Here is an 8,532-nt window from a genome sequence, read left to right on the forward strand (position 1 = left end):
AATCTGCAGCTGTAAAGAATTGAAGAATCACAGGTGCTGACATCAAACCATTTGGCAAAGTTGCTTGAAGCACTTTTAATTCAAAAAATCATTTAACTCAATATCAGATGAGTTATAATGAAAAAAGCTTCTACAAAAGTAGTGCAACATTTCCGTAGATCAGTATCATCCAAGGACTTCAGATTTTTTGAGTTGAATAAGAAATCAAACACATTTTCAAATGCCTTCAACTGCACAAATCGAACAGTCAATGAAGCAATTGTAATATTAATCATGACTAGAAAGTAGTTAACTCTGAAGGATTCCATAGTTGACTGTGTTTCTTCGTTTTTATCATTTTCTTCATCAAAATGCTTTTTTCTTTTACCTTGACATTTTGTAGGAAATTTTGGCTCTATATCCAATTCAGATGCAATGACTTTTGCAATATCAATACTAGAAGTGAAGTATTTATTTCTGTACCTCTTAAAAAATGAGGTGACCCCTTCAATTATTTGAGAGTAGCATCCATGCACACAGTCTTAGACTACAACTTCTTGCTCACCATATTTATAGAAAATAAAATGTCATGCCAAATAACCATACTAACTAAAAATTCAAAATTCTCAAGTGCAGTTACCAAAGATTGAGCATCACTCATTGCTTTTGGGTCACTAGTAGAAGATCTCTTCAGTTCCAACAAAACTGGCCTAATTTAGGGAGTTTAGTACCTGATAGCTTGGACACTTTTTATTCGACTCTCCCAACGAGTATTAGACAAAGATTTGACAGTTAGTTTTGGAACATTGTCAAGCAAAATCTTCCACCTTTTAGTAGAATATGGAAACAGTGCATATATCTGTTGTATAACACCGAAGAATGAAATAGTTTTGCTGCAAGATTTTGCCATATCACAAAGAGTGAGATTTATACTATGACATGCATAGAGCGTATATAATGCTCTTGGATTAATTTCAAGCAAACGCTTCTGAACACTTTGATGTTTTCCCTTCATATTAGAACCATTGGCATAACCTTGACCTCTCACATCAGCGACATTTAAGTCAAGGAGAGTCCAATGCATTCATCAATTCGTTAAAAAGTCTCAATCCTGATGTGTCATCCACCTTTAAGAACTCTAGAAAGAACTCCTCCATTCTCGGAATGTTACTTGACATATTGACACAACACACAATTAGAGTCATTTGTTCTTCATGTCTCACATCTGGGGTATAATCCAAGATAATAGAGAAATATTTGGCATACTTGATGATTCTTAAGATAAAACTTTTCACAGTATGAGCAAGAAGAGAAATTAACTCATTTTGAATATTATGGCCAAGATAATAATGATGAATTTTATTATTTTGAATACGCCTAATTTGTTCTTGTATCACAGAATCAAATTCACAAATTATTTCAATTGTGACTAGAAAATTACCATTGTTATCCTGATATAGTTTCTCATTTGATCTTTGAAAGGCCAAATTATGTTTAGCAAGAAACTTCACAGCATAAACTATTTTTATCAAAACCTGTCTCCAACACTCTTTTTCCTTTTCAATTTTCCGCTGCAAATCATCATCAATTGTCTAATTTTTAATTAACCTCAATCTAAGTTCATTCCAAGTATTCATGTTTGTTATATGCTCAACATTGTTCTCATGTTGTTTGAGTCTCCCACTGAGATACTTTCAATCTCTCAATCCATCATATGCTAATAAAGTTTTGGTCTGACTTGATTTGAACAATCAGCAGCAAAAACAATAAACTTTGTCCACATGCTTCGAGTAAACCAACCACTTTCTATCAACAACATCGCAATTACTTAACTTTCCTAGAGTAGTAAGCATATGAAAAATGTCTACCACTGCTATCTGAGGGGAACTGCAGATTCAATTCTCTCACATGCCCTTTTTCAATTAAGATATCCCTTCCACTATTGTCAAGATTATCCCATATTCTAGGAACATAGATAGCTAAAAGAGGATCTTTTTATTCATCAGCATTTGGATTTTCAGTATCAGATGAAAGCTATAAATTTTGTTCCCCTGTAGCGTCCTCATTGACATCAACTTCTGCATTTAAATTTTGTTCCCATGTAGCATCCTCATTGACATCAACTTCTGCATTTAAATTATAATTAGATTCCTACCCTTGATCTTTTGTACTACAATCATCTACCTCTTCAGGATTATCACTGAAAACAATATTACTTGAAACTAAAAAGAACTTATGTATAGCACCCTTTTGCGATTTAATAAATTGATCTTCTCTTCTTCTTTTTTACTTTTCTCAGCATTGACAAATGCTTCTTAGACAACATTCTAACACAAACAAGCAAAAGATGCAGGCGAAACTTGTTAAGCATTGCTTCTCTAAAGCACCAAACTCCCCAGAAACTTGTTAAGCTCTGCTTCTTTAGGACGATGCAGTTCAGGCCTAGGCACCCTCCCAGCAATTTCTTCTGCAACACAAACAAAAGATCACAGCAGCATGAGATCCCCATACTTCAAGTTTCAGCTAGGATCTTCGTGAAATTTACACACTGACTTTAGGAAATAAAGCTCCAAGCATGAATGATAAAAATGCAGTACTTAAGGTTTTGCGCAAAGGTCGCATCTTTGATAAGTAGAGCTCCTATTATCCAAAGAAAAGCTACCTGCAAAGGTTCAGCTTGGCATAGAAAAAGGTTTATGTCAATCACATGACAAACTAGATAAAACAAATGCACTTAGCTATATGCGGGTCTATAAAAGAAGCACTAATATTGGAATAAACTACAATTATAGGGTACTTGCCTTCTTCACCTTGCAGAGAAGCTGCGGGATATCTTATACAAGTCCTCGTCTACAGCTCTACATATCCCTTTGGGCTTTGACTTCCACTTCTACTGCTCATTCACATACTGCATCCTGGCTCCTGCATCCCTTCCTCACCGGCACAGCGTTTGCTTTCTCCCCCTTCACTCGCACAACACACTGCACATTGATCGCTGAATTATCAATCTCTCTGCTAGATAGTGCAGACTCAGTATCAAAAGCTAACGTGAACCCAAAATATGAAATGCTAAACAGAATTCTCGGGAAAAAATTGCTCATAACTGAATGGTGTGTTTGTTGGACCTTCTTTTAGTTGTAGGGCTTGCAGGCTGAGCTCTACGCGAGGCGATCGGTGATTCGATGGCATGGCGCAGCAGGGCGTCCGAGCGTCAAGTAAAGAGCAGCAGACCGCGTATCACGTACGTAGACGTACGGTGACCTACTGCATATACCATTTGGGTTGCCCCGGCTTGGGTCCTAGCGGTCGCACCCCCTCCCTGGCCCAGAGCCGGGCCTGCGTACAGGGTGTGGAGATACAAACCTGCATGGGTGGATGGATGGCATACTCACAGTACGAATAAAAAAGCCTGGCACTGACCCGAAATAGTATTATTAGAATTTTCACTGGACTCTGCCATGTGTTCTCAACCGGAACAGTCCGTACTCGGTTCACATGCCAAACGCGTACTTGCACGGTGTACAGCCGTGACATGAGAAGAGAAAAGAATTTCTGTGTTCACGAGCGGCTAGGAATTGGACTGGGAGGAACCAAGGAAGTAACCTACTGGCTACACGAGCTCGTGCCATCGTGCGAATAATTTGCGGCGGTGGCGTGCGTCGCGTAGCCTGTATCTGGTCCGACAAGGAGCCATAGCTTGGCACACGCTGGCTGTTTTAAGCGCGTACAATGAGGTTTTTAAAATATGTATTTATGGAAAAAAATTTGAATTTTTCTCAAGTGCAGTAGCATATGTGTTTAGATGGAGCACAAGATATTTAATTAAACACCACCGTTTATATTATTACTAATAAGATAGTTAATCATATTTAAGCATATGTAGTCTTTGTTTATATTAAAAATTTTAATTTCTAAGCACATATAATCCTTGTTTATATTGAAACTTATAATTTATATACAGATATTTAATACTATTTTTCTTTAAACACATAACCATAAATAATTAATATTGTTTATGCCAATGGGCAGAAGAGCCATGCCGGCCGACCCAGCCCATGTCCCCCCCCCCCCTCCCTCCCTCTTTCGAGCTGGGAAACGAATCCTGTGCTCATTCTCCCTCACTGCTCCGTCCAATCCACCCGCCTTTCCAGTACGTTTCCGTCGAGAGCTACCCGGAGACGCATCATGCATGCATGTACGCTCGTTAATGCACGGTTCCCCTCGCATAATTGAAGTAGCTAGTATTAATGGACTATTGGAGGCGTCGCCGTTGCAATTCGTCTCATCTAATGGAATCTAATCTAATCTCCCGCGTGTGTTGTTGCCGTTGCCGTTGCAACTGATCACATCAGTTATGATGGAGACAAATCATTGAGCCGAGCCGAGGCGCGCGCGCGAGGGGCATACGCGCTAGTTAGTTGGAGGCAAATGCAACCGACGCATCATCCCGGAATCCGCTTCGCTGTACTTTACTTTCGCTCGTGTAGGTTGACGATCAAGCGAGTGATCACCTTGCTTGTCATGATACGACGGGCACATGCGCGGGTTCGGTTCCGCCGGATAAAGCTAGGCCTAGGCCCGTGTCGTCGGCTCACCGCTCGTGTCGCGGGGATACGGCTATGATAGTATCGCGATGGTTTGGCTCGAGGTGAATTGGCATTGATCCGCCAAATCTGGTGGTTGGAGGCTTGGAGCAAAGTTCCTTGCACATGCAGGCGGTTCTTCCTGCTATCCTATCTCGGTTGCCGATCTGTTCTCCCAATAGGATATGTACTGTGGCAGCGTGATTCGGTTCGATAGATTTTGGTGTCTCGAACGGCAAGCGGATAAAGAAGGCCATGCATGTTCTCAGCGCAAGTGCCGGCACTGTTAGAAACTTGAATGTGCGTGATATGTGTGGTGATCTGAAGCAGCAGCAGCAGCGTTGATCTCGGTTGTCGGAGGGATGCCCAGGTTGAGGATATCCAATCGAACAGGGGGTGCGTGAACCATATTGCACGGCAGGCACGCCATGGGTTGCTTTGCCCGACCACAATAAGGACAGCCATCTGATGCTGCTGTATATCCGTTACAGTAATGGCCCTATTTCCCTATGTGAGATGCATGAACCTGATCTGAACGTAAGTATCATCTAAAGCTGTCTAAATATGCCATATCTATTGAGTCCATCACTATAGACATGACACTTAATGACGGATCGTATCTAGGCCGAGCGTGTGGCATGCCGTACCTGCCAGCACACCATCAACCTAGCGAGGCACAGCCAGCCCAACACACTTGGAGCGGTGCTTAGGCATTGGCGTGTGGGGTTGGCCCAACTGGGCATTGGTGGACACGCAGGAGCACTACCGAGTTAATAGATTGAATGGGCTACGCTTGACCCATTTAACCTGTTATTTTTTTAATTTTTAGCCGTTTTGTAACCGTTTGAGCTCAAAAAATTTGATTTTTTTAAATAAAAATCATCATTTTTCACCTATAAACAGAAGACCAATCTGTCCTTCCATTCCACACCAGCAATAATATTTACTCTCTTGTTTTCTTGTCTCATTCTTATCTTAAAGTTCTTGAGAATTTATAATAATTTGGTAAAATTAGTTTGAATTGTTGCTAAAAAACTGAGAAATTTTAATACCGCAATCATGCTGTCTCAAAAAAATCTTGGTGATTTTTTGCATCATTGTTCTTTCTTGTTTCTTCTATTCTTTATTTTATTATTTTATTATTTCTAACTTCGATATTTGAATTTTTTTTAAGTGTCATTCGGCATTGATCATGGATGCCAACGATCATGATCATGATAATATGTCCATCGATCATAATTTTTTTCTTCAATGACTCTCAGGGGACTATGACTCCTTCGATAGCAGGTGCTGCAGGTGAAGAAAGCCCCGATGATGAACCTCCAGCTGGTTCATATGCAACAGCACCTCCATCGTGAGGCTCTACAAGTACACACATATTAGCAAGCACCAGCTCTAAAAGATCCAGAGCCGCTACTTCTGAAGTTTGGCAAGACTTTGAAAGGATATACAGAGAGGAAGACGGAGTAAGTCTCAGGTATACTAGGTGTTATATTTGCAAATACAAATTATCTATAAAGTTCTCAGGTGGAACGGGACACTTGATGAGGCACCTTAGAACTTGCAAGCGAAAGAGTGGAGCAGCCATGAAGCAGATGGTGCTACAGTACAACTTTGACGGCTCTGTCTGTCATTAAGAGTATGACTCCACCAATGCTAGAAAAAAGTTATGGCGCTTCATTGCAAGAGCAGGTCTACCACTCAACATCAGTGAGACTGCTACATTTGAAGATTCCATTAAGCAAGCTCATAATTCTGTTCACGTATGTTTCTAGACAAAGAACTACTAGTGGTATGGTAAAATACTACAATACATGTCGTAGCAAACTTAAAGAAATGTTAGAAATATGTACATTTTCAGTTGCTTTGACCTCGAATCTATAGGAAGGTAGGGCTAGAAAGGATTATCTTAGTGTGGTTGCTCATTTTGTCAATAATGATTGAGAACTAGAAAAGAGAATAATAGTTTTTCGGTTATTTACAATGCGCATACCATTAAAAATATTACTAAAAAATATCTCAAGTAGTTGAAGATTTTAGGCTCATAAATAAAATATTTTCTATCACTTTAGATAATATTGGTGCAAATTTTAGAGCAATAAATATTATTACTCAATTGTTTAGTACATATGCTCAATCTTCTTCTTACATCAACATTGTGCTTGTCATATTATAAATCGTATAGTAAAATCCAATTTAAAGATGTTGGAGAAATACCTAGATGATTTTCGTATTGCAATAAATTTTGTGAACTTCTCTAACCAATGAATTACATCATATAAGTAGTACTATGTTGCAATAGGTGTGCGTCCACGTAAGTTTACAGTAGATATACCAGTAAGATGGAACTTTATTTTCTTGATGCTCAAAAATATTATACCATATAAGAGTACATTTGGTGTGTTTATTTATACAAACTTTTATTAGCATGGGACAAAACTTTACTCGCAGAAGCACATTAGTATATTGTCGAAAGGATACTAAAGTTTCTTGATTTTTTTTTTATGATTCGACTGTGAGTTTATTAAGAGTTTATTATCTAACATCTTATTTAGTAGTGCATAATATCGTTGAACTTGCTACTCATTTAAATAGCTATGAAAATGATGATCTTCTACGAGATTGTGTAGGTCCTATAAAATCTAAAATTTTAAAATATTAAAAAGAAATTCCTTTGTTGTATGTATTTGCCTTTATTTTAGATACTAGAGTTAAAATTACAGGTTTCTATAGAGTTCTAACAATTCTAGGTGATGCTCTTAGCCACAATTATTCTACTTATTATACTAATATTCATTCTAAGTTATTCGATGTTTATAGTATATATGAAATAAAGTATGCCGGATTTCGCCTGCAACGATCTCTACTAGCACCCACAATAAGTAAGAAGACGACGACATGAGGAAAATATTTGGTGAAGATTCGTCATTAAGAAGTTCAGACTCTTCATCACGAGCATCTACGAGCATCGGAATTCTAGCATCCGGATGAGAGCTAAACCTTCATCGACAGTGACGTTATTAGCCATGAACAAGAAAATTTTAACATACTACAATGGTGAATGAGCACAAGATGAATTATCCAGTGTTTTCACTATTAACATGGGATGTGTTAACGGTCCTCGTATCTATAATTTCTTTGGAGGCTGTTGTCGGTGACACAGGAACCGGGGGTCCCCGAGTCCCGAGGCCAGAATAGCAGAGTGCCACGTGGCGCCCTCCCTAGGGGGATATCTCCCCGAGGTCCGAGAAGACCAAGTTCCGGGAGAGGGTGCTCGGGGCCATGAACAGTGGTCCCCGAGTACCCGAGTTTTCCGATGACCCGAGAAGACCTAGTGCCGGAAAGAGGGTGCTCGGGGCTGCGAACAGTGGTCCTCGAGCACTCAAGTCCCCCGACGACGAGAAAAGTCAAGTTCCGGGAGAGAGTGCTCGGGGCTGCGAACAGTGTCCCCCGAGCACCCGAGTCCCCCGAGGACCCAAGGGAAGTCAGTTCCGGGAGAGAGTGCTCGGGGTCGTGAACAGTGGCCCCCGAGCACTCGGTTCCCCGAGGACCCGAACAGTCAGTTCCGGGAAAGAGTGCTCGGGGCCGTGAACAGTGGCCCCCGAGCACTCGGTTCCCCGAGGACCAAGAGAGGGCATGTCCGGGAGAGAGTGCTCGGGGTTGCGAACAGTAGCCCCCGAGCACTCACAATTCCTCAAGGGCCTGAGAAGTCCTTCATCGGTGGTCCCCACAGAGGCTCAGCGGTGAGGTGTCAACCGGTGAGAGGCTCGATGCCGCATTTAATAGGGCGCGTGGCCTGTCACTTCCAACCACTCCCCCCACGCCTGCTGTCAGTCCCTGCCACGGCCTGGTAGGGAGGCGTGGGGACATTTAATGCACGGGTCCCATCGCGCGTCATCCGGCGCGCCTCGGGATAACGTCGCAGAGCTCAAGGCACCCCTCTTGCCGTCTTGCTGTGTCAGACCTGCTC

This window comes from Phragmites australis, chromosome 1 (assembly GCF_958298935.1).
Source record: "Phragmites australis chromosome 1, lpPhrAust1.1, whole genome shotgun sequence".
Lineage (NCBI taxonomy): Eukaryota > Viridiplantae > Streptophyta > Magnoliopsida > Poales > Poaceae > Phragmites > Phragmites australis.